We start from the raw sequence: 27252 nt of genomic DNA on the forward strand, positions 1-27252 counted from the left end.
CCACCCAAATGAACCCCACCTCCCCTGCATCTAGACCCCTCCTCCCCACTGAGCCCCAAACACCTTCACCTGGATCCCTGCAGTCCCATTGCCCCTGCAATCCCCCAGTGAGCTTCTCTGCATCCAGATCTCCCACTGAGCTGCCATACTCAGATTGCCCCATAGACAACTCTTACCCCCACCTGGATCCCCCCCACACTAAGTCCCTCTGCACTTGTATCCTGCTGCCAGGCTGAGCCTGCTCACTCACACCTGGTGCACCTGGCACAGGGAGGCAGGGCCCCAGGGTGTTTCTGGGGCAGGCCTGGCCCTTGCACTGTGTCAGGTGCAGCCTCACTGCCGAGTCCCTGTCCCGGGGTGGGGTGCGGGGAGGCTGCAGGGTAATCTCCCACCTCCATGCAACCAGAGGCCTGTGCTCCCCCCTGCCATGTTAGAGCTTCCACATTTATTTATTGACAAATAAAATTTGCAGAATTTTAAAATATTATGTGCAGAATTTTTAATTTTTTGATGCAGAATCCCCTCAGGAATATGGGCTGCTGTGCAGCTGTGATGGTGGGACTGTGAGGAAGGTGGTGGGCAGTGGGGAGGTCTATGGGGGGCGCTGGGCGAGCGGTGTGGGGTGCAGGGTGCTGTGCAGTTGTGGTGGGAGGCCAGCGGGGGAGGTCTCTGGGAGAGGTGGGGGCTGGGCATAGAGATCTGTGGTGGAGGTCTCTGGGCAAGGGGCACTGGACATAAGGGTAGGGCACTGGGCAGGGGGGTGGTGTGGTTCAGGCCCACCCTCAAGGGGAAGGGGCATGCTGGCAGCACAGGGCTGGGCAGGCCAGTGTGTGTCTGGCAGCTGCAGGTTTGTAAATAGTGCCCTCCTGCTGGGCTGTGCAGAGAGGGGCTGCTCCCGCCGCACTGTGGCTCATTGCCCCCAGCCCGTGCTTCACTCTGGAGACTGACCATCCTGCCCCCCTGCACCTTGCCCCGTGGGGGCCCACAAATATGTTTGGCACCGGGCCCACAAAAAGTTAATCCGGCTCTGTCAGGCAGCTCAGAGTATGCCCACTGGCAGAAACAGACCTACAGGGTTAGGCAGCAGATGGGCAGGGGTTCTGAGGATCTCAGTTTTGCACTTATGCTCCTAAAGGGGCAGTTAGGTGTTATGTAAAGCCCCCGCTCAAATGCAATTGTAAGATCTGTAACTGGTATCATTAAGTTCTGCAACCTTTTTGCAGATTTTGTAACTTCAGTTATTGCTAGCATAGCCTTTTAAGTTTTGTAACCTTTGCAAGCTCTGTAACCTTTTCAAGTTACCACTTGTATGAACTTCCAAGCTTTGTAATATCCCATCCCTCAGAGAGTGTGAACGAGGGAGTGTGAACAAGGGAGTGTATGTGGGACTGGGCAAAGAGGAGCTGCAAGGAGAAAGGAGCCCAGAGACAGGAGCCAGGTGTGTCTGATATAATCTGCCCTGAGAAGGCAATCACGAAGTGCTGTAAAGAGAAGAAGAACCTGGTATGCATGAAAGGAACTAGTCTGGGAATGCTTCTCGGTGATGGACACAGAAGGAAAACTCAGTGTACGTGACAGGAGCTGCCCAGTTCCAGAAAAAGGAAGCAGCCATGCACACGAGCAGCTGCTGCTCCTTGACCTGCTCAGCAGCCTGGATTCGTGACCGCAGGTGGACACACCAGATCTACCACGCTTCGGCTTCTCGGTCTCCATGCTGTCTCCGGTAACTCTCCGCCTGTGTAAGTGTGTGGGTGCATGAGTGAATGTGTGCGTGTATGAATAAGCTCCATCAATGTGGTGAATGTGTGCGTGTATGAATAAGCTCCATCTCTTTTCTATCTGACCCAACAGCAGCATCGTAATAAAACTAATACAAGTGTGACCCTGGGTTGGTTTTTAGGGGAACATAGGTAACATTAGGCATCTAAATGCCACCCCTCGTGTTCAGAACTCAATATTTGTTCAGCACTAAGGCCCTGAGCATGAAAATATTTACATATGTTCTTAAGTCCATCCCCATTCAGGATCCCACTTATGTACATTCTTAGCTTTGAGTATGTACCCAAGTGCTTTCCTGAGTAGGGATGCTTTCTTGAATCAGGGCGTCGCTGCAAAGAAGCCTCTGCATTTATAGTGCAGTGAAATGTGCAGAGCGGTCACCACTGTAACCAAACCTCTAGGTCTACATTGAACTTGTGCACTAGTGAGAGGGAGAGGAAATGGACGCAATGAGATGAAAACAGGGCATAGGTGCTTTCATGCCAACCACTGAAAGCAATATGATGTGTGGAATAGCCATTTCTAGAATTTTTGATTATTTAGACTGTCAGGAGGAAGTAGTGCCTCAAATGGAGCTGCACTGAAGAAACTGACAGCAGGAGGAGCCATGAGGACCAGCCAGAAATGTGTCCAGGACAGGATTCCAAATAAAGAGTACTCTTCACAGTCAGCTTAATATTTCCTGACATACGCTGGGATCAGTGTTCTTGCCATCTCACCAGTCTGAAATGCCTGCTCCTTCCAATTAATTACTGGATTGTTAACAACAAAGCACCATGCGGTAATTTTAGATTCAAGTCTTTCAAGTTTTACCTCTATGGTGTTGTTAGGTTTTTGGTGATTTCTGCAATTATCTTTTCAATCATTCAAGTGTTAGAAATGTCTCCTGCCAGAGTTTTTGCCGCCTCAGCTGCTGCATCTGTGGGAGTCACTCTCCAGTTTTTTGCCAGTTGTTTTAGCATTCTCTTCCCCAGTTTTGATGACAGTTTGGTTGAGGACATGGTTGCTAATGATTTCTTATGTCTGGTTTTAGCGTAAGTAGAAGCATAATTGAAAGGGGCAGATGGGATGCATCACAAGACCCACCTACTTCTGCAATGATTCTAGTCAAAGAGCAGAATTTAAATCTCTCATTCTCTCTCCATTTTGTAGGGTTTTGCAGAAGTGACTGCCTCTTTGTCTGCAAATTTGCTCATTTCTACCAATCTTTATTCATGCTGAATAGCACCTCACACTGCTAATAGTCTTATTAAAATCAGTGCTGTGTAAGATATTACTCAGCATGAGTAAGGTTGACAGAATCAGCTCTGACATAGTCCCCCTATCTAGGGACCGCGCTAGGATCAGCCCTGATTTTCTATTCTCTATTCCTCCTCCCACCCATGAAGGTCCTGCACCACTGGAATCTTAACAACCGAGAGTAGCCAGAAGATGCTCTCTCCAGAGGTCATCAGTGCAGTTCCATGTCCTCTTTTTACCTTTACTTGGAGCTAAGCACATTGCCTCTCTAGCTTTCCAAGCCATAACACTCCAGGGAGCAAGTTACCAATCTTGATCATGAACTTAGATCCCTATCATGGCAGTATATTATTCTGTTACTAGATGTCGAGGTCAGCCTTGGGTTGACAGTTTTGAGGTGAAACAAATAAAACCATATTAAGCCGTAGCATTCCTGGTTATCTGTGTCTGAGAAAATCTTCAGCAATCCTTTTATCATACGAACAGAGAAACAATTATTTTAAATCGCAGCACTTGTTCCCAATTTAGTTAATGACACTGAAGTCGTCCTCCATCTGCTGTTCCTATTGTCACTTCAGTCCTCCCCTTTATCAAATGCCAGGATTCTAGTGAAGATGCAATTTCTCTTCATCAATCTGTTGTCAGAGGCATGCAATATTGCTGATGCGCCCGCTAGCAAAGTCAAAACTGAGCAGTTTACATTTGATGCTTCTTACTTTACTTTTTCTTTCAGACAATGAGTATATCAAACTGAGGGGGTCTATTTTCCCTGTGATGTGTATGCATACCTCACTTTAGCATAAGGGGAAAATTACATTTGGACTTGTCTAGATGGACAGCTACTGTGAAGCAATCTGGAGGAAAATTTACAGCTCCCTAGACTGTTGCACACTAACTGGCCACATGGACCCTGATACCATCCATTAAATGTTCCCGAATGTGCCTTGACCTGCTCCCATTTTAAACAGCACACTAAGGAGCTTTTAGTGCTTGGTAGCAGGGTCCATATGGCCAGTTAATGCACAGCATGCTTACGTGCTGTTCATTTACACCCCAGCTTGCTGTGTACCAATTCACCATCTAGACAAGTCCTCGGATATCAAAAGAATAGGTAGGTTTCTTAGGGTATGTCTACACAGCAAAGAAAAACCCGCAGCTGGCCTGTGCCAGCCAACTCGGGCTCACGTGGCTCAGGCTGTGAGGCTGTTTCATTGCTCTGTAGACTTATGGGCTCAGGCTGGAGCCCAGGCTCTAGGACCTGTGGAATGAAAAGGTCCCAGAGCTCCAGCAGTGAACACAGCACAGGCCAGCTGCAGGTTTTTCTTTGCTGTGTAGACATACCCTTAGTCTCCGATCTTAAAAATACTTGTGTGTGTGCTTAACTTTACTAGAGTCATCAATGGCACTACTCGCAGTAGTTAGGTTACACATATTCATAAGAGTTTGCAGGATTGGGGCCTTAGATTGCTAACATCGAGGGGTTTTGGAGGGCGGGAAAGGGGCAGGAGAATGGAGGGATGGGATTCATTTGCTATTGCTCAAATAGTTTGTTTTCAGGAAATGTCCTTGCTATTTGAGTCCCAAATTCTTGGGAAAAATAATTACCTCATTTGATCATCATTTGCAAAATTATCAACATAGTCTACTGAGTAGGATCAATATTGATTTCTAATGGAAATTGTGGCAAAGTACCTTCTTCTCCTCAGCAGGTTCAGTCCTTTTTTAGCCTTGGAGACACAGGCTTGAGCAAGGCAAATCCTTACCATTAGCACAGGGTCCAGCTATTCCTTTCCCCAGTCAGTCCCTTGTGCTTGTTTTCCTTCCCTTCTGAGGAGGGAGTGCAGCATTCCGTCCGTCCGTCCTTCCTGGGAGGGCTCGGGGTCTTGCTGCACCCAGCCTACTGGCAGCTTCCCTGCTTCTCTCACTCTCTCACCCCCTCCCACCTCCACACTGGGGAGGGTTTTAAAAGGTCACAAGCAGTTGGAGCCAGCTGAACCTAAGTAGTTCCCTAGTAACCCTTTTTCCAGCTGAACCTTATTTCCCCAAGGTTATCTCTCCTCAGTGGATTGGGAGAAGCCTTTTAACCCCCTGGGACTAATTACTACCACCCCCAACCCCCACCCCTACCCCTTTGTAGCTGTTTGTCCTGGGTTTACCACAAAATGGGAGGATATGTGATTGGACCACAATTAGCCTTTTTCAATGAGACAGTCTTCCCAAGGGAATTGTTAACTTTATTTCCCCAGAAAGCTACTACATACTTCTTATAAACAAGAACAGCCTGAAAGATTATAAACAGAAAAGTACTCATGTCATAGACAATCTGTGAAATGTATTTGAATGAGGAATGGACTGTTATTAAAATACTCAGGCAGCCTTGGTCCCAAGGGAATGATAAAATTAACCACAGACTTTGGATAATTGAAAAAGTGCAAGCTGTTTTTTGGTACTCAAACATATTACATTCCTCCTCTGATACCATGATTTTGCTTGGGTCCCAAAGTCCCATGTGCTACATTTAAATGAAGGTTGTTCATAACTGTGAAATGTTCATAACTCTGAACAAAATGTTAGGGCTGTTCTTTTAGAAGTTTACAACTGAACATTGACTTAATACAGCTTTGAAACTTTACTATGCAGAAGAAAAATGCTGCTTTTAACTATCTTAATTTAAACAAAACAACCACAGAAACAGTTTCTTACTTTCTCAAATCTTTCTTTTAAAACTTTAATTTTGTAGAAGTTTATGTTTACCTCAGTACTGTACTGTATTTCCTTTTTTGTATGTTTGTTTGTTTCTGCAGCTGCTTGATTACATACTTCCGGTTCCTAATGAGCTGTGTGGTTGACCGATCAGTTTCTTAACTCTAGTATTCATAACTCTGAGGTTCTACTGCAATTCTTTTAAATATTAATTAATTTAAAGAATGCCACTGTGATCCTAACAAAGATTGGATAGGAATATCTATAGGAATTGCACACTACACAGGGAACCCATTAAAATATATGATTCCGAAGCGGTTTGCAATCAGATCTTTTTCAGATATTCTCTTGATGATCAAGAATAAAAACAAATGAACAAAAACAATTATGGTTCTACACTTTACAGTCTATTTTGGGTTGTAATTCTGAGTAATGCATCTGTGCTTTTCTATCTACCTGATTCCTCCTGGGTTTTTATGGTGCATTTATATACTAAGCAGATTGGGTATCTACAACCACAGGTTGGGGTGGTACACCTGCTGAAAGATATTGAGACATTTCACTATTATAAAGAAAAGTGGACCTATAATCTAAACAAGACAGGACTCACATACAATAGCGGCAGAGCTCCACTCTGGCAGGGTACAACAATCTTTAAGGCGGGCAAGTCTTAGCTTAGTCCACTCCTTTTGAATATTTATGTGATCTGATAAATTAAGTATTCTTCAACATGTCAAATTACAGAAAGTACAAGAAAGCATTGGGATAGGGAACAAGAAACAGTCTCTAGAAGCACATGTATGTTCTGCTTACTTACTTCTAAGCTTTAGAAGTACCATCACTGTAGTACAGTACTCAAGGGACTACTCAGAGAAATTTTACATTGTTTCTTGAATGCACCCTAGGTGTCTCCTAGCAGGCCAATGTTTGCTGCTGTCCCAGAGATCTGCTATAGAAGTAGATGATAATAGGGATAAATTATCCCAGTTCACCATGCACACTTTTAAAACATCAAAATCACTATCGGACAATCATTTTCAATTAATCAGAATGTGCGTAGCTTTTTTTTTTTTTTTTTAAAGGAACAATGTGGTTCAGTAGCAGGGCATAGGACTGGAAGTCTGGAGACATGGTTTGTTGTCCCTCCTCTGACACTGAGTTGTCATGTGATACTGAAAAAAATCCACTTAAAAAGTATGTGCTTCAGTTTCCTCATCTGTACAGTGGGGCTAATGATTCTTAGGTGTTTTTGTACAGGACTTTGAGACTTATGCTTGAAAAAACACTATATAAGTGCAATGTATTACTATTATCAGTAATGAATCAATAAATTATCATAACAAATACAGAGAGACAAGATGGGTGAGCCAACATGGCTACAACAACACTGCATATATAACAAATATAGAAATTGTTAGTTGCCCTAAGTATTGGGAAATGAGAATTGAATATAATTCTTGCAAAGCACATGTAGATTTGCTAGTTCCACCAATCAGTATAAATGCAAGCGATACCTGCTAATTTTCATAATATAAAATAAAGGAATTATGGGAATATTTTAGTAGATTTAGTTTTTTTTTTCACTACTTCAATTATTTCTAGTTAGAATACCTGAATTTTGGTTATTTTTATGTTGGATTTTGGATAACTGGGGTACTGAAAATCAGTCGTCATAACATAGAAATAATTGGGAAAAGAATGTTACTTGAAAAATTAAAGATTAAAGCTACAACATCAAGTTAAAAATTAAATGAAAAAATATTTATTTTCTTAATACATTTCTTAAATGAAATAATTTCTTTTTCAAATAAAATGTATTCTAACTTTTTTGCTTTTTAAATAGTTATACTTAACTCAAGCTATTATCAGTTTCTTGTCAATTTCATTTACAGGTTCTGAATGCTGTAATACATAGGTTGTAAACATAGAAAGGGAATATTTATATGTTATAAAGTCATGCTCTTTCCATGGGAATATTTAAATACCATGAATATATTTCTCTTGGCTTTAAGTTTTAAACATGCTTCTTTTATACAAGCTTTTTTAAATAAGAAAATTGGGGCTAAATTTGTGTCCCTTTAATTCCTTATCTGAGATTATTTCACTAGAAAGTTACTGTACAACAGTTTAATATGTGCTATTGGGCAGTTTAGAGACAACATTATTTTCTTAAACAAAAAAAATACAGAGTTAATTGTAAGACAGAAAACAAACAGTATCTTGCATGGCATAATTATCAGGGTCTCACTACTTATTTAAAAAAAAATTGCCAGTAAGTTTCTTTAATCATATAAATGTAATATGCAAACATGTTTAATATAGATGTGATACAGAAGAGGATGCAAGTTAGATTTCCTTACATTGATTTAGACTTTCTTACTTGAACCTAGTCTACCAATTGTAATGGAGTCTAAGTTAGTCTAACTTACTCCCAGAGTGGGCTAAAATAATGTTTAGGTTAAAGATTCCCACCTTGTTTTAACCAACACCTTATAGCTGCTCAGAATCTAAATTAGATCATCTTTTAAATGTCCTGGCTTTTTCCAGGCTATGAAAATAGGTTTCTTTGAAAGACATGTTAGTTAGCATAATTTAAACATGATTTTGTACCTAGCGTAGAAACAGTTTAACACCTTTAAAAATGTGTTATCGGGTCATGACTGACCCTAGATTCTCCCCTACAAAAGTACACAGACTCATTAGGAACACCTCCAAAACTTGTGTTAGTGCTGGCTGTCAAGTGTCAGCCTGGGGAAAATCAGTTATTCTTCTGAACAAAACCAAAAGCAGATTTGTTACCCAATCCTCCCTGCACTCTTTCGCTGTACAAACTGGGAAAAGAATACAAACTGTGAAAGAAGAGCTGTGATAGAAATAGCAGGAGCTTAAGAACTTGCAGCATCTGTTCTGCCTGATAGCAGCAGCAGTCTTGGTAACAGTCTAAACTCAGCAATCCCCATCTATTCCCCAGATTCTGAGTCTGAGGTAAAAACAAATGTTCTGTTGGAACCTTCTAAAAAGAAGAGGCATGTGAAATAATGCCCTTATCTTCCTGCCTCCCAACCCCAAAATGCAATGAAATAAAAAGATAGCAAGCTGTTGGTCATTCAGAAACTTGCTATAAGAACATCATAAAGTTAAATATTTGATATCTGGAATGTTTCAGATTTAGCAGGACAGATATGGCAAAGGCTGTTTGATGTATATGATAAACAAAAGGGAAATATGGAAAAACTTGAAGCTACACTGGCACATTTAAATGGGCTTATTTCTTCACTACATTTCACTGTGTAAGGAAGGCTGAGCCTGTGTAAATCTATGCCTTAAACCTCACTTCTAATAAATGACCCTAGTGTATACTACTGATGTGATTCCCTTCTTGTGCAAAAACCTGTGCCCCAATGATTCTGCACCTTTGCAGTGATCCATCTGGGAAGCAATTTGACCTAACTCTAGATGAAAGATTGATAATTTCGTAATTTAAATTTTAGAAGCTGGAAGAGATGAAAGATACCACAGCCATTGTAGAGTTAAAAGGAAAAGCAGAAGTAGTCTTAGAGAGTGAATGAAACTATAAACCAAATAAAATTCAGCCATAAAAACAAATAACTTTTTTTTTGTCTTGCAAACACTGAGTCTCTCATACTATACCCTAATCTATGCTATACACTCAGCTATCTTTTGTGTCATATAACATTTCTTTATTGCAAGATTGTTCAGGTCAAGAATCAAGTTTAACTGTTTTGCAGAAAAGAATGTCCAGAAGCTAAGCACATTTTCGTACTGGTTTATCCAGATACTATTAAAAATTGCTTAGTGGTAAGCATTGTTGCCTTAGGATTTAAGTTTTTCAGGGTCTATTTTTCTCTCTTTTTCAAATCTATCTTGACCGGTGGAAATTTCAAGGTTTGTGTTGGCCATGTTCATTAGTATTAATTCAATCTTGCTTCAGTTTCCAGATTTTTGTAGCATTTTTGCAAATGCCAGTAAAGGCAGCATGCTTAGTTTTGTTTATATGAGAAAGAATGCCAGAAATAGCCAACTTATTTAGAAGTGTTTACTCAAGATATGACACTGTCGGTATTTTGAAATGTCAACTCGCTGATGTAGAGATGCCTGCAGCAGCATTCCAGCACTGATGTTATTTATTAGATACGCAATAAGAGAGAGATATTGGTTATTGAAAAATAGTCATTGCTGTGTGCCTAAGGGCAATATACAATTATGTAATTCAACATGGCATTTATGATAGATTACTCTACCCCCATATTCTCTCTTTTAATTAAGTACATTTATGGATCAAGACTTCATGATGGGACCCTTAGTGACAAAAAATGGAGCACCAAACCTACATGTATATATATTACAAGGGAATGATCACATTGATCCTTTCACCTGTATTTGGGGTATTGCAATGAGATCAGGATTTCAGAATAGGCCCATCTCCATTCCTGGGCCACCACAGGAAAGTGAAAAAGGTTCTTGTTAAAATTTGTTTTATCACTGGCAGCCTGATAGTCATACAATATGCTGCGTTCTGAAGATCAGAGTTTGGGACCCAAGCTTTATTCCTATCTCCTAAGATAGCAAAGGCTGGGACTTCTACAGAAACAGAACACCTAGAACAGGAAGAGCCTCATGCTATACACAGAAGTCCCAGGGCAGAGGATAGAAAGCCAAAAAATGTGTATCTGTAATGCATGACTTTGAGTAGCAGAGAAGAAAGAAAATAAAATTGTCCCTTTATCTAATACCATTGTCCCATTCGGATACCAAGTGGTATCAGATATTGGGGGCCTTGCAGCAGCAGGTTGACTTTTCAATGGAGGAAAAATCATTGACTCCGGGTCTAGGTAAATTCTTAAGTGAAATACACACCAAACCTGAAATGAGATGGTCATACAGCATGCTAGGCAATATCTTCTGCCAGGAATCACAGTACAACATCAATGGCTGGTTCCCAGGGAGCAACTCTGCCTGAAGAATTGACTCTAACCAGAGCCCAGGGTGAACAACAAACACTGCTAATACTCACACAACTCCCCTGATACCAAACAGGGGAGTTGTGTGAGTATTCCTCTAAACAGAACCTTTCATACCCAAAACTAACAATAAAATAGCATGTCGTCCCAAGAGTCAAAACTTGCTCACACGCTATCAAAAAGAACTTGGAAGATTGTGTAGCAGTGCCACATGGTGACATCTGCCACAATATACTTTCCCAAAAGTGGTTTGAGGTCCTAGAATGAAAGGTACTATTTCTGTATCTAAACTATAACCCCTATGACTAGGCACAATTTTATGAATAGTTTGTATTAATGTAAGTAAAAGAAAATAAAAATACTGGATATTTCACACTGATAATTTAAAAAAAGTATGGAACCCTTCTCTCTCTTTTCAAATGTTGCTACCTTCTGCACCTAAAGAATATGACTGGGAATTTGATCATATTTTATTGTCGTTATGAACTGTGCTTTTCACTAATATTACATTTCCAGGCTAAATGTGTCAACATAATTTATGTTTATTTTTAAAAAAAATATTTCATACAGTTTCTTATTGAGAATTTGTATCAGCTGTAATTAAAATAATCTTTGTTCTCTGCCTTTGAAAAGTGCTGGCACTGACCTCTGACAATAAAAGGATTTAAGTAGTTGTGCCAAACGCCCTGTATTTGTTACTTAAGTAATACATTCTGGCCTTGTTCATACTAGCTCAGGCAGTGCCAGTTCCTAAAACATTCTGGCCAGACTCGCAATATGGTCTGAAAGGGCTAAAAAAAATGAGGAGTCTGGTGGCACCTTAAAGACTAACAGATTTATTTGGGCATACGCTTTTGTGGGTAAAAAAACCCACTTCTTCAGATGTATGGAGTGAAAATTACAGAACTCCATGCATCTGAAGAAGTGGGGGGTTTTACCCATGAAAGCTTATGCCCAAATAAATCTGTTAGTCTTTAAGGTACCATCAGACTCCTCGTTCTTTTTGTGGATACAGACTAACACGGCTACCCCCTGATACTTGAAAGGGCTAAGTAGTGCTCATTTTCCATAAGAGTAAGCATGTATAATTTTGCTAGCAGTATAATGATTAAAAGAGTAGTAAGTCAAATTGTGCCATTTGTTGTGCTGTTGTAACTTGACTGGTGTCAGTGGAAGTTGCATAAACTTAAGTCAGAACTTGATTTACTGATGTTGTGTCATGCCGGACTATTTTAATAGACCATGAATTTCAAAAATAGGTACCTAAAGTCAATGAGAACTTTTGAAAATCAGACCAGTTATCGAGGTGTGTAACCATGGATTTAGGAGTCTAACTTTATGCATCCATTTAAAAAAGCCTTGGTCTCCACATGTACTTTTCTATTCACATACCTTTGCATTCATAATTTCTACAGTGAACTGAGCGGATTCTAAAAATTACTCTAAGTGTTGTTAAACCCTTCCATCACTACCTGTAGAGGCCTTAGTTAGAGGATACATGTCATTTTGTTGCTAAGGTACATTGCTGTAATTTTACCTATTTCAATTTCCCTCCCTGTTATCAAGTCAAGTCAATATTGAATAAACACTTTTGATGATTACTGTAAATCATTCAGACCTTATACTTTGACAGATATTACTATTTACAAAGCAAACAAAATATAAAGTCAGCATACATTACATTGCCCTCTTATTTAAAGCTCTTGGCAATCTATGAGCAAAAATGAACTATGTAAGTGCAAAAATATTATTGAGTTACATACTATGGCAGTAGTGGAAAATTATAATAAGAAATGCATAGATTCCTTAACATGTATTTTACAGATTTATATGTAAGTTATAAATATAAGGCAGTTTTATATGAGGCAGACAAACTTTTCTATGGAAAGCGCTAATAATTGCTACAGACTATCCCAGCCCGGTGGCATTAAAAAAGGGCTTAATTATACAATAGTGATACACATTGTCTGCCCTGGACTGTAGGAGTTATTGAAACTTGCTATCTCAAAGACAGAGGTTAGCTTGAAACAATGTGAGTTAGAATGGAAAATCTGGATGAATCTAGTGCTCTCACCATATCACCACTCAGGAGCTCCTGTTGCTCCTGTTACTTGGAGTGCTGGGTCCTCACCCCTTTCAGACAGGCAGGGGAAGTAGCACAGGGACTGTATGAAAGGTAATGAATATGAGCTCAAAATATGGTAAAAGCAAATGTATATATGGAAGGACAAGGAATGCTCCTGCTTGTATTTGAACTTTAGAAACAGAAAAAGAGTTGCAAGTAAATGCAATCATTTAAAGCTACTCAGATCGATTCTCCACTCCCTTGTGCGAAGTGGGTGTATGGTGCTACCACTCTGATTTGGAATTGCTTTCCACTCACTGTGTACAGGTGTAAATGATGACACCAGGTGCAATGCAGAGGAGAATCAGACTAATGTTTTGCAATATGTATTAGATATTGGCTCAAACCTTCCTCTGTGGCCATGGGACTACCTAAAGAGCAAGTGCAAAAGTGACTTTAAGGTCCTCCAGTCTTAGGGCCAGTCTGATTCCATTGAAGCTTTAAAGCTGTCAACAGGCTATGTGGGTTCTGGGATAACTGGAGTAGATCCCTGGGTTGGAGAACCCAGCCATGCTCTCTTTTCCCCAACCATGTCCCTTATACTAGCTCTACATCTTCTGGTATCTCATTATGCAGTGCAGAACTGCCAAGCACCAGATCCATTAGGTGTAGGCCTGCTTTGTGCTATGGAGGGACACAAACTGTTCAGATTACTGGTCAGACTTGGAGCCAGTCTGTTATATCTTTACATCTTTCTATTCCTGAATCCTATAGCTCTTTTCATCCCCCAAACCTTGAATGTTTTACCATGTCTATACAAATTAAGAGCTACTCAGCTACTGATTCTAGGAAAAATCCTAAGAGGTGCTAAGAACCTGCAAACACCTACAACTTCAGCTGAAATATAAATAATATCAGCAATCCCTGCTGGCTACCAGCCTAGTCACTTCACTTTGAATTACTTGCTAGCTGTACACCTGGTACTTCCTAATGTCCCATCCATCTGAATGACCATGCCATATGACATTACTGTTAGAACACATGCATGTTCCAGCAGCAGAACAAAAAGGTAGTTTAACAAGCTGAAACAGCTGGGTTTAATTTATTATGGACTCTGATGAATCATGCAAAAAAGCAAAACAAAACAACCCTTCCACCAAAAAGGAGCACTGCCAGTTCAATACAGGAGAGAATGGATACAAAGATAGAGCATACATCTTTATTATCATGTATGTTGGCACTATCTGAAAAGTATAAATAAATTTGAGAGATATAGATTTAGTAGAATTTCGCTGTAACATATTGTTCAAACAAGAATTGGGCAACTCACACAGAATTATTGGTAAATTTTGCAGCACAGTTGGGACTAATGAATGACTAGCAATTCTTAATCTTTATGAGTGATTAGCTAAACCTGCTCTATGATTGTCAGGTACCTTGTTTCACTGGCCCTGGTTCTATAAACCAGAAGTAACTCTGCTGAATTCAGTGGGATGATATCAGTGTAAGATTTGTGGGAGGACAGAATCAGTGACAATGTGTTTAAAGAAGGTGTATGTCATTTTGTAATGCTGCTGTGATTTGATTATACAGCACCATATCACAAGAAGGAACCTTAAAGCTACAGTGAATGGTTCCATTTGCTTACAAGCTGCTTCCATTGCTGTTTCTTTGTTTTGGAAACCATCTTATTCTTAAAGGATGTTTTAAACATGCTAACGTGTATGTGGAGTTATATTTGGAGAAAGAAAGAAAGAAAGGCTTTCCCCTCCCTGCCTCTCTCTCTAGGCTCCAGTCAGCAAGACACTTGAAGGGTAGGAGTGCAGCCTGAGGGAGAGAGGAGTGTGAGTCAGGTAGAACAGAATATATACTGAATGCTATAAAAATTATATTGTTTGTTTTGCTTTTTGTGATTTTTGTGTTACCATGGATATTTTTGACTGTATGTCAATGGGCTGAATATTGTGTGTTGGAATGTCTATAGGACACAGCAAACAGCACAGCAGTGTGCTAAGTGGAACTGTTTTATTTCATACATCATTTACAGCTTGCGTCTGTAATTCCAAAACTGTGCACAATTTTTTCTTAACATTAGAAGGACTTAAGGTTTTAATTGTTTTTTTTTAATCTTAAGGCAGTTTTTTGACTGAGAAGTTGAATTCTCAAGCCATGTATGCTAATAAGAGAAGGGCCTCAATTTCTCAAGTGTTTGGACCAGAGGTTTTGGTGTGCACCTGTCTTTAGTTAATACTGCTGCTGCAGTTTAGGAATGAAAGGCCAGATTCTGAGATATAAGCCTGAAATTACATCACACGTGTTGGTATGGTTACTCTGTCTGTTTTAAGTACTTCCCTGGCCCTCTATTACCATAGTATTTGAGCACCTCACAATCTTTAGTGTAGTTATCCTCACAATAGCCCTGTGAAGTAGGTAAGTACTATTTTTCCCATTTCATAGATACTCTCTGTCCCTCAGTTCCCTATGGCTACGTAGCCAACCCCATCCCTGCCACCAAACCCCTTCCTCTCCCCAGTCTCAGAACCTGGGTCTACAGACTTGGGATTGCCTCATGGCTCTAAAAATAGCTGTATAGACGTTCCTTCTCAGGCTGGAGCTCATGCTTTGAAACCTACCCCCTTCCCTGGGATGAGAGAGGATGCAGGAAATAGACAATTTATTTAAAAATGTTTAATGTTAACTCAAGATATTCCACTTTGCTTTTGTGCTGAAATGTCAACTCTCTGATGTAAAGCAGCCTGGAGCAGTGTTCCTGCGTTGATGTTACTTATTAGATAAGCAATAATGTAGAGGGCATGGGGCTCTGAAGAATAATCCCTGCTGTGTGCCTCAGGGCAATGCAGAATTATAAAATTCAACATGGCATATGTGACGGGAGTGGGTGACTCCTTTTTATTATGTGTGCTGTTGGATCAAAACTGCACAATAGAACCCTTAGTGATAGAAGTTGGGGCACGAAACCTTCAATCCTAGGACAGAGAGAGAATTCTGTTGACACAGCAGGACCGTAGAGAATCTAACATGGACTTTTTTATGCTGTTCCAGTTATGAAATCAGAGGCCAGACTCTCAGCTGGTGTAAACTGGTGTATTTGCATTAAAATATTAGCCTGTTTTTCAACTGGGCCTTGTAAATGTGGCTTTAGATGCATACTTTTAGTCAAGCAGGTTTTCAAAGTTTGGAGTAAATTAATTCCACCTACACATAGTCCAGATGAACTGTGAGTGAGTGGGGGAAGGGTATTGGGAGGTGAAATCCTCTGGAGCCAGGGCACTGAAGAGCAGCACAGCCCCACTTATTGTGGTTGCTACTGCATTACCTGGGCTGGAATAGAGGTTGTAATCCCTCTCTAACCCTCATATAGGGGCTGAAGGCCAATGGAGATCATCAAGATATCATTGCCTGTCCCTTTCCAGCCCATATCCTTTATGGCATATAGAGGTTGTAGGGGCCTCCTTGTTCAGGTACTTAGCTTGTAGCTTCTCTCACCCTCCAGTGCAGCTCCACAACAGAATGCTGCAGCCTTGTGACATCCTCTGAAGCCAGGTTAATTGCATCCTGTGTGAACAAACACCAAAAAATTAGGTTAATATATTTCAAAATCTACTGCCTCCATTAATTTGACAACTGACACTTAAATGTTAATTATTTGATGGTGCTTTACAATCATATGACAAGGACTCAAGTGCCAGCAATATGCAGATGATACACAGCTCTGCTAACCTTCACCACATACGATCACACCACTACCAAGATGGCCAAGTGCTTGGATGAGATTAGCTCATGGATGAAGAACAGCTGGCTGAAGCTGAACCTCACCAAAAAAGAAGTAATGATGGTGGGCAGAGAACAGTATTTTGAGAAGTTTGCAGCTGTGGTGCAGTCTCCTTTAATTGAAGGTTCCCATCCACAGTAAGTCAATTCAATCTATATTCTAGGAGTATTTTTGGATGGCTCACCAACAACTGAGCTCTCACATTGGCAATGGTTTGAGTAATGCATTCTAGCATTTCCAGGTGGTTAGGAGACTCCATCCTATCCTGGAGGACTAAGACCTAGCCTCACTTATTTATACCTTTGTCACCTCTCAGCTGGACTATACCAATATGACATACCTGACCATAAAACCTTCAGCACTCAGAAAACTCTAACTAGTACAAAATGCTGCAGTACGTCTCCTCAGAAGCACAGGCTACCATGAGCACATCACCCCTTTCCTGTGCTCTCTATGCTGGCTTCTCATCGAATTTTGAATCAAGTTCAAGGTCTTGGTCCTTAACTTCAAAGCACTCCATGGCCTTACAGATCATGTATCAAGACCGTGGTTGATAAGTAAACTCCTCTGACACAATGGAACTCAACAACTAGAGTAAAGCTCATCTGTGCAGGAGACAGAACTTCCTCTGGCATTGGTCCAAGACTGGGGAATGCATTTCCTCAGCTACTAAAGACCATCATAAACCTCACCACTTTCCACTCAAACTGCAAGGAGTATTTATTTGACCTTGTTTTCTCTAATATAAACACATATCAACAGGTGGTGTGTGTGTATTAAATAAACTATCAAAACAAAACACTCTACTGCATATGCTTTTCTGTCATGGAAAGGATGAGAGAACAAGTAACACGTGACTGATGTTAAGTCACGTTGCTTAATGCACTACTGGAAGTCACTCAAACACTACATTGATGAGCATGGTCTGTAAGTATTATCTCCAGCTTACAGACAGGGAAAGTGAGATACAAATATGTCAAGTGACTTGTCCAGGACCATACTCTAACTTGCGGATAAAGCCAGGAATAGAACCCAGAAATTTTGATTGCCAATACTCTGCTTCAATCACTTTCCCTCTTTAATGAAAAATGCAAACAAATTGTAAGTTCTGTGCTCTCATAATGTCTGACAAATGTAATATTGCAGTTTTAATCTAGCAGTAGAGTTAGGTAAAAGAGAGCATTAGTTATTCTATACTGGTGGCTAAATATTGAAGGGTTTTTCATATGTAGACTTTACTCCCTTTACAGTCAATGAGACTACTCATGTGAGTAAAGCCTGCAGTATCAAGCCCCAGGTTGTTTATTGTAAAGAAATCCATTATCACAACAATATGCATACCAGGCTTGAACCTACATTGCCTCGCACATGGTGTGGTTAATGCCAGCTAAGCAAAATGAGCACAAAATGAATGTAAAGCATGAGGTGGAGGCCCTAATCCATCCTTAGTGGCTAATGAAATAAGTTGGGTTTCAGATGGTTATTCACCCAATGAACCACTCCAACCACTAACTAATACACAACCCTGAACTGAAGGTGAATCCTAGTTCAATACCAAAAACTAGCAAACACTGACATAGGTCTACCAGGGAGATCTGGAATGATGAACTTTTTATTTCCCTCATCTGATGATTTGGCCCATAACATCCAAATATGTTTAGCATATACAGGAAACTGCAAAGGATATGGTGGATATAATTTAACCTCTTTTTATTATTGGTTAGCAAAGGTATTTTTAAAAAATAATTATTATGGAGACTTGATTCAAGGGTTTTCATAAAAGAAAAAACTATTATCAAATTCTTCTTCCTCAAGATATGAATTTCAGATTTAGTTTTTGCTGAACAAAATCAATAGCCTTTTTCTTTTTTTGTATATTACTCTGTCATTATTAATGGCTTCTTGTCCACATATGTGGAACTACACTTGCAAGCAAATACCAAAAAAGTGGAGTGAAGATTCCAAATGTTTTGATTATTTGTGTGTGTGTGTGTGTGTGTGTGTGTGTGTGTGTGTGTGTGTGTGTGTGTGTGTGTGTGTGTGTGTGTGTGTGTGTGTGTGTGTGTGTGTAAATAAAACTTTTCTGGTGATGAATTCTGCCTGGCTTGTTAAATGAATGAACATTAAGGACTTGTAAGAAAGAATGCATATGTAATCAAAGAAAGCAGACATTTCTGAAACTGGACTGCTGTCCCTTTACACTTAAGAAGATTACAAAAATTAGACATCCATTCCTTGAAACCAGAGTTAATGAATTACTTAATCCCTCTTTCAATAGCTACTGTGAGCTCCTCCAGTTTGTTCCCAAGTATCTAAACACATGCTGAGATTCAAAGCCAATATCAGGAAAGTGAGTGTCGGAACTGTTGTTGTTAATACAAAGTTTCAGGCTTTGCCCTTAAAACTGAGAAAGAAAAAGACAAATGCCATTACAGTTAATTGAAAAGGGGAAGAATAACAAAGAGTTTTAGCGTTAATTCCCAAATTCCTTTACTTATAGCAAACTCTCTTTGCAAATGTTGAACTGGGCTGATTTCTTACTATTTGCCAGTTTCTAGAAATATAACAATATGGTGTCTCAGATTACAAGGTGGCCATAGGGAGCAGTCTATCTACAGAATTCACCTCACAAATTTGTCTCTCACCTGGTGAGCTGAGAAGGAGCCATGAATCATAGCCTTGGGAGCCCTGACTCACGGCTCCTCAACAGCCCAGGGTCCGCTGCTACGAGGTCTTGAAGTTGGAGCTCTGAATGGTAATTCCCTTTAGCAGAGAGCTTCTAAATGTTTTGGTTTTCATTCCAAAACCCTCCACAAAACAGAATTACCAGTTTCTCTACCCAGCTTGACTTCTGCTTCATTAATATACAGTATCTCATCATTGTAACTTGGACCCGAATACCACAACAAGCTACATATGGGTGTGTCTCTACACCAGTGCACAGCCCCATGGAACAGAGTCTATCCCCATAGAACTTATTGCAATAACAGGGCCTAGTCTCTCCATTTCCCACAAGCCCTGCCTCACTATTGGCTATCTCACATTACCTGGCAGATAAAAGACTATGATATATAGATATATAGTGACAAAGTTCCTCCTCTATCTTGGTGGGTCCTGTGCTTATTGGCAGATTTTCTTGCCTCAGAGATTCACCATGTGGGTTGGGGAACAGCCTCGAGACCTTCCCCTCTGGAAGAACCCACAGTCCAGGTCAATTGGGAGGTTTGGGGGGAACCCAGGCCCACCCTCGACTCCGGGTTCCAGCCCAGGGCCCTATGGACTACAGCTGTCTATAGTGCCTCCTGTAACAGCTGCATGACAGCTACAACTCCCTGGTCTACTTCCCCATGGCCTCCTCCAAACACCTTCCTTATTCTCACCACAGGACCTTCCTCCTGGTGTCTCATAACGCTTGTGCTCCTCAGTCCTCCAGCAGCCCACCCACTCTCAGCTCCTTGCGCCTCTTGCTCCTAGCTCCTCACACTCACACCACAAACTGAAGTGAGCTCCTTTTTAAAACTCAGGTGCCCTGATTAGCCTGCCTTAATTGATTCTAGCAGCTTCTTCTTAATTGGCTCCAGGTGTCCTAATTAGCCTGCCTGCCTTAACTGGTTCTAGCAGCTTCCTGATTACTCTAGTGCAGCCCCTTCTCTGGTCAAGGGGGAGGGATAGCTCAGTGGTTTGAGCATTGGCCTGCTAAACCCAGGGTTGTGAGCTCAATCCTTGAGGGGGCCACTTAGGGATCTGTGGCAAAAATCAGTACTTGGTCCTTCTAGTGAAGGCAGGGGGCTGGACTTGATGACCTTTTAAGAGGGGGGCCAAGAAGCACGTCACCTGCCTTCTAGCAGAGGACGGCGCCTCCCTCACGGATCCGGCGGACATGTGCGGGAGGGCCAGGGCCTTCTACGCAGGCCTTTTCTCCCCTGATCCGACCCATCCTAACGCTTGCAGAATGCTCTGGGATGAACTCCCGACGGTCAGCGCGGGCGACCGAGACCGGCTGGAGCTGCCTCTCACTCTGGCCGAGTTCTCGGAAGCCCTCCGCCGCATGCCCACCAATAAATCTCCGGGCATGGACGGGCTGACCGTGGAGTTCTACCGCGTGTTTTGGGACGTCCTTGGCCCGGACCTTGTCACCGTCTGGGCCGAGTCCTTGCAGGGCGGGGTCCTCCCTCTTTCGTGCAGGCGAGCCGTGCTCGCCTTATTGCCGAAGAAGGGGGACCTCCACGATTTACGGAATTGGCGCCCCATCTCGCTCCTCAGCATGGACTATAAAATCGTAGCGAAGGCCATCTCGCTGCGGCTAGGGTCCGTGCTGGCGGACGTGATCCACCCAGACCAGACCTACACCGTCCCGGGCCGCACCATCTTCGACAACTTGTATCTGGTCCGGGACCTCTTGGAACTCGGGTGTAGGGATGGTCTGTCATTCGCCCTCCTGTCCCTGGATCTGGAGAAGGCGTTCGACAGGGTGGACCACGGGTATCTCCTGGGCACTCTGCGAGCGTTTGGCTTCGGGCCCCAGTTTGTGGGTTTTCTCCAAGTGCTGTACGCCTCCGCAGAGTGTTTGGTCAGGCTCAACTGGACCCTGACTGAACCGGTCAGCTTCGGGCGAGGAGTACGTCAAGGGTGCCCCCTCTCGGGCCAGCTGTATGCTCTGGCGATCGAGCCCTTCCTCTGTCTCCTCCGTAGGAGGTTGGCAGGGTTGGTGCTGCGGGAGCCGGAGCTGCGGCTGGTCCTGTCGGCGTACGCCGACGACGTGCTCCTCGTGGTCCAGGACCCGGGCGACTTGGTGCGGGTGGAGGCTTGCCAGACCATCTATTCGGCTGCCTCCTCCGCCCGGGTCAATTGGGTCAAGAGCTCTGGCCTGGTGGTAGGGGACGGGTGGCAGGCGAGCTCCCTCCCACCCGCGCTTCAGGCCATCCGGTGGAGCGCGGGTCCGCTGCTCTATCTCGGCGTTTACCTTTCTGCCATGCATCCGTCTCCGCCGGAGAACTGGCTAGGTTTAGAGGGCAGGGTGTCGGAGCGGCTCCGGAAATGGACAGGACTGCTCCGGTGTCTCTCCCTTCGAGGGAGAGCACTGGTGCTCAATCAACTAGTCCTGTCCATGCTCTGGTACCGGCTCAACACCCTGGTCCCGGCCCCGGGCTTCCTGACCACCCTCCGGACGTAGATTCTGGAGTTCTTTTGGTCAGGACTGCACTGGGTCTCTAAGGCGTTCTCCATCTACCCCTGGAGGAGGGAGGGCAGGGCCTGAAGTGTCTGCACGCTCAGGTCCACGTCTTCCGCCTCCAGGCCCTGCAGAGGCTCCTTTATGGTGCAGGTAGTCCGGCATGGAGCGTATTGGCGCACGCCTTCCTGCGCCGCTTCCGAGGGCTCCGATATGACCGGCAGCTCCTTTGTCTCCATCCGAGAGGTCTTCCGCGAGGCCTCTCCGAGCTGTCGGTCTTCTACCAGGACCTCCTCCGGACCTGGAAACTGTTTTCAGTAACCAGGTCCGTGGCAGCCACCGTGGGGGCAGATCTGCTCGCGGAGCCCCTGCTACACAACCCCCAGCTTCGTGTGCAGGTGGCGGAGTCCCCCATGGTGCGCCAGAGGTTGGTCCTGGCAGAAGTCACCAAAGTGGGAGACCTCCTGGACTACGACCGGGGAGACTGGCTGGATCCCCTGACGCTCGCTCAGCGCATGGGGCTCTCCAGACCTCGTACTCCCCGGCGCGTACTTCAGGAGGTGAGGGCCGCTTTGCTGCCCGCTGCTCGGGACTATCTCGACCGGGTCCTGCGAGAGGGCACGCCCCGCCCACCCTCCACTCCGAGCCCTCCAGACTTTTTCATCGGGCCCCTGCCCCGTGGACCCAACCAGTCCCCTCCCCGTCCATTTGCCATGAGCCGGCTGCACCATCTGCAGCCGGTTCTGTTCCGGACCGCGCCAAGGAAACATCTATACACGCTCGTGCTCCATGTTCTTCATGTCCTCACCCTCGCGTCCCGCCCCGATACGAAGTGGCGGGACCTTCTGCCACCTCTGGAGGGTGAGGAGCCCCGGTGGGCCAGCCTTTATTCTGCTCTGATCCCGAAGCCCACCGGGGACATCAGTTGGCGGCTCCTTCACGGAGCCGTGAGCATGGGCGTGTACTTGGCGCGGTTTACCCCTATCCCAGACACCTGCCCCTTTTGCGGCATGAGGGAAACACTGGCGCATGTTTACCTGGAGTGCACCAGGCTTCAGCCCCTATTCCGGCTCCTCGCGGATATTTTGTTAAGATTTTGGTTGCACTTTTCTCCTCACCTTTTTATTTATGCACTCCCTATCCGTCGCCCCACAAAGTCGCGGGACCTCCTGGTCAACCTCCTTCTGGCCCTAGCGAAACTGGCCATCTATAAAACCAGAGTGAGGAGGTTGGCCGATGGAGTTTCCTGTGACTGTGGGGCGTATTTCAGGTCCTCCGTTCTTTCACGTATCCGGGCAGAGTTCCTCTGGGCGGCATCCACTGGCTCCCTTGATGCCTTCGAGGAGCAGTGGGTGCTGTCCGGGGTTCTCTGCTCGGTGTCCCCATCTGGTTCGCTTCGTTTGACCCTTTGACCTCACTCCTGTCCCTGTTCTTTTATTAGTTGTCCCCCGTAATTTTTTGGTCTCCAGGTCCTGTGGACCCCCCCTTAGGCTGGGGGGGATCCTTTAGCAGTGGGCGGGCTTCGCCCGCCCACTTCCTGGATCCCAATAGGTCTGGTCACTCAGGGAACAGAAAACTACTCATCCAGTGACCAGTATATTTGCCCTCTACCAGACTCCTGTACCCCACTGGTCTGGGTCTGTCACAATATATATATATTTCATTCAGCCCAAACAGCTGTAGTAGTTACAATGCATTATAGGCTGTATGTAAATCCAGTTCAGGTTATTTACTTACTAACTGAAAGTGCAATAAGAGACTAGGGAGAATCATATACAGTGAGGGAACTACCCAATAATAACACTAGCACTAACCTTCGCCAACTAACATTATTTTAATTGGAGTCAGTCTAAATTAGTAACCCAAATTGGCTCTTCCCCCCCCCCACCCCCCTGATATAGCCAATGAGTCTTCATAACCTGGCAATTCATTCTGATGTTTGAGGCTAGACTGAGACTCACCCTTGCATGGGTTTCTGGGGGAGAGAGGAGGATAAAAAGAACCTTCCTACCCCTTTGCAAACCATTGGAAGGTCTGAGCACACCATAGAGCATAGAGACCACTTCCCCCTAGAGAGAGCTCCCAGGGGTCTAAATCATCCCAAAGGCCCAGACTGTGATTTCCTTACTCTAATTCAGGGGTCTCAAACTCAATTTACCTTAGGGCCCATGCCAGTCCTCAAATCCTCCCAGTGGGCCAATAATGTCACTGAAGATGGTGGTCAGAAAAGAAAACGTTTATATTGTATTTTTTTATTTTGAATTTCTTAGAAATAATAAAACTGTCATACAACTTTATACAATTCTTCACCTGTCAGAGAGTGTTTAGTGTTTGCCAGACACCTGGCAATGCTTCAGTTCTGTCAGTTTGTTGATGTTTGGCCTCAGTGACTGAGCAGTTGAAACCTTTAGGATTGCAGCAAGGTGTGCATCAGATAGTTCTGTTCGGTATTTTGACTTGTTTATAGTCATTGTGGAAAAAAGTGATGCTGCCTCCATGACTGACTCTGCCCAGCAACTAATTATGCTGCCTCCATGGCTGACTCTGCACGGCAACTAATGATGCTGCCTCCATGGCTGACTGTGCTCGGCGACTACTGATGGTATCTCTGTCCCTTCCCCCAGCCAATGGGAGCTGTGGGGGAGGGAGGAGGCGCCTGCAGCAGACATTGCTGGCAGCTTGTCTGCCTGCATGTCTCCTCCGCGGGTCGCAGTGGGGAGGTTCTCGGGCCGCAGATGGCCAGCGGGCTGGAACTTTGAGACCCCTGCTCTAAGTAGTATCTTATTCCTTGAATAGTAAGAGTGAGATTCTTTGCTGCACCTCTGAGGGGACCAGTACACAGCTAGACAGAGAGGGGTGTGATAATGTAACTTTATAGCACTCTTGCACCCTTCCAATTCAATTCTAGGCTGTTATAGCAGAGCGTCTCTAAATTACAGCAGCCTGTCCCCAGATTCCTAGATGCAGTAGGACTGCCCAGAAACCCCAAAGTAATACCTATTGAAGCCCTGCTCTTGATATGTCCCTCCTGAGACGTGCCTTCACTAATCCAGAGTTTATGAGGGTGTCCTCATAAATCAGCCTATGGCTATCTTTTTCAGTTCCTGCTCCTGAGAAATCTCCCTTGGCTGGAACTGGGGCTTATACTTTTAGACCCTTTTTATGTCACTTTGGCCCTTTCACACAGTATATAAAAGCTATCCCAGGGGTGCCCTGGCCCCAAATTAGCCAGATTGTAAATTATACAGTCCGTTTGATAAAAAAACAGGAATTATATATATATAAAAAGAATAGCTCAGCATTTGCTGCTAATGCACACTACACTACATAGGCAAACTGACTGTACAAAAAGTGCAAGAATGAGGATGGACCTTGCCACATTCACTATGTGCTATAGTACATCAGAAGCGAATTCACCACTCACCATGCACGAAGCATTTTAGAAGTGTGTGTAGAATATTCTACAGCACATTTTGAGAAGCAGCATGTGATAGAGGAGGAAAAGATTGCATCATAAACAACATGCAAGAGGGGCCAGAATTAAGGTTATGTATGCAATTTTAAGTTTTGCAGTTCCCGATTTACAAGTCTTTTTGTAAAGTTAAGCAATCTCTTAACATAATTGTTTGACGGAATTTCCTGATTTTTATTATTTTATTTTTAATTCCATAATCTATGACTGTTTGGCTGTTTACCTTTGGAATGTTCTGTCTTGCAGAAGCAATACGTTCATCGAGGAAAGAACTTGTACCGAGCACTGAGTTGTTCTCAGCACACCTAGGTTAGCTACATAAACATGTACAACTCAGCCTCATTTCCTTCAGAATATTTGTAAAACTGGGGTAAAATTCATACCAAATATACTGCACATGTATCAACAGCATTTTTCCAGCCCTCACAACTCAGTCGAATCAAAATCAATTTTTGCCAAGGAGCAATTAGGGCTATTTGTATGCAAAATTTCAGTGCCCCACCCACAGCCATTTTGGCACCAAAGATATTAAAGAAATGGAAGAAAGTTTATACATATATTTGCTGGAAAGTCTGATCAAAAATAGTTCAGCTATTTTTAAGTCCAAGGACACTGAAAAGTAAATACAGTTTTCCTGCATAAAATGGGAAAACTGTATTCACTTTTTACCTCCAGGCGGAGACCAACCTCAGAAATTTTAACTCAAAAGATAAATGTTTCGGGAAATTGAAAAAATGTGGGAAAAAATCAGTCCAATATCATTTTTTTCATGTCAAAATTTGAAATTTTAAAATTAAAAAAAATGTCAAATGATAGTTATGCAATTTAAGCAAGGGTTTATCATGAAAATTCAGATGCTATCTTAGTTATAACTTCTGCTAATGCTCCTGATACATAAATGAGAAATTCATAATCTATATATTTATTTGATGAGATATTCAGTATCCACCATGTCACTGGAGAATTCTGGCCTGATCCTGCATCCCCATGTATGTTGCTGGAGAATTTGATGCAGGTGTCTGTAATCATGCAATATATACTCTCAGAGACAGGATATTATTTTGATTATCATGCATTTATTTACCCAAATGTATGACATTCATCATTCCTTCAAACAATGCCTCTAAAAGATAATACTTCTGTGACTGACTTTACAATACTAAGAAACTTCTGTGATTTGTTTCATATAATTAACTTCCTACAGGGTCATCTTCTGGATGTGACAATTTGGAACTGTTTATCAGTCACAGTCAAGTACACTGGGTTAAAGGCAGAAGTGGGTATTTTAATATCCATGCAGCTCTAATTGATATGTAGCATCCATTATGCAAAATAGTGTGTTTCTCACAACTACTCTTTTGTGATATGACTTGCCATAATTTGATGTAATAAACTACATTGTGTAGTGGTGCAGATAATTTGACATAATTCATTGTGAAATATCAAAATATGTATCAGAAGCCTAGTCAGCAACATGTCAGAAATAAGTATCTTCCTTAAGTAGATCACGATATATGTCTTTTCAAATGAATTTTGTTTTGTTTTTTTTCAGAGATAAACCAGGTCCTCTGGTCATTTCATTCCTGTATGTTTTTTTTATTTTTATTTTTATTTTTTTTATTCCTGAGAACAGCTAAAAATAAAGAGAGCAAAAATGGAGTAGCTGTACTCCTGATGCCAGAAAGAAGTGGAATGAATCAAAAGAGCTCTTCTATTTCAATGTTTTTACTATACTACTAATGCTGAGATGCTCCATCATTTAAAGTGATAGTCACAAGTACATAAAAAGGAATAGTAGGAGATCATGAAATTATTTTAGCTGTGCCATTTTTTATTTTGTTTTCTTTCATCATTGCTTTTGTAAGGATGTAAATGGATTGGTGGTGCAGTGGATTAAGATTGTTAGTAAACCTGCTCTTGAAACCTCTTCCCAGTTCCCAGTCAAGTGATCCTCTTGTGTACCCTGTTCAATCTCACAGCTATGAGGATATTTACCCCTGGGAAGAGCAGAATGAGGCTCTCTCCATCCAAAAAAAGAATCTGTTGGCA

The sequence above is a fragment of the Emys orbicularis genome, chromosome 5, assembly GCF_028017835.1.
Source record: "Emys orbicularis isolate rEmyOrb1 chromosome 5, rEmyOrb1.hap1, whole genome shotgun sequence".
Classification (NCBI taxonomy): domain Eukaryota; kingdom Metazoa; phylum Chordata; order Testudines; family Emydidae; genus Emys; species Emys orbicularis.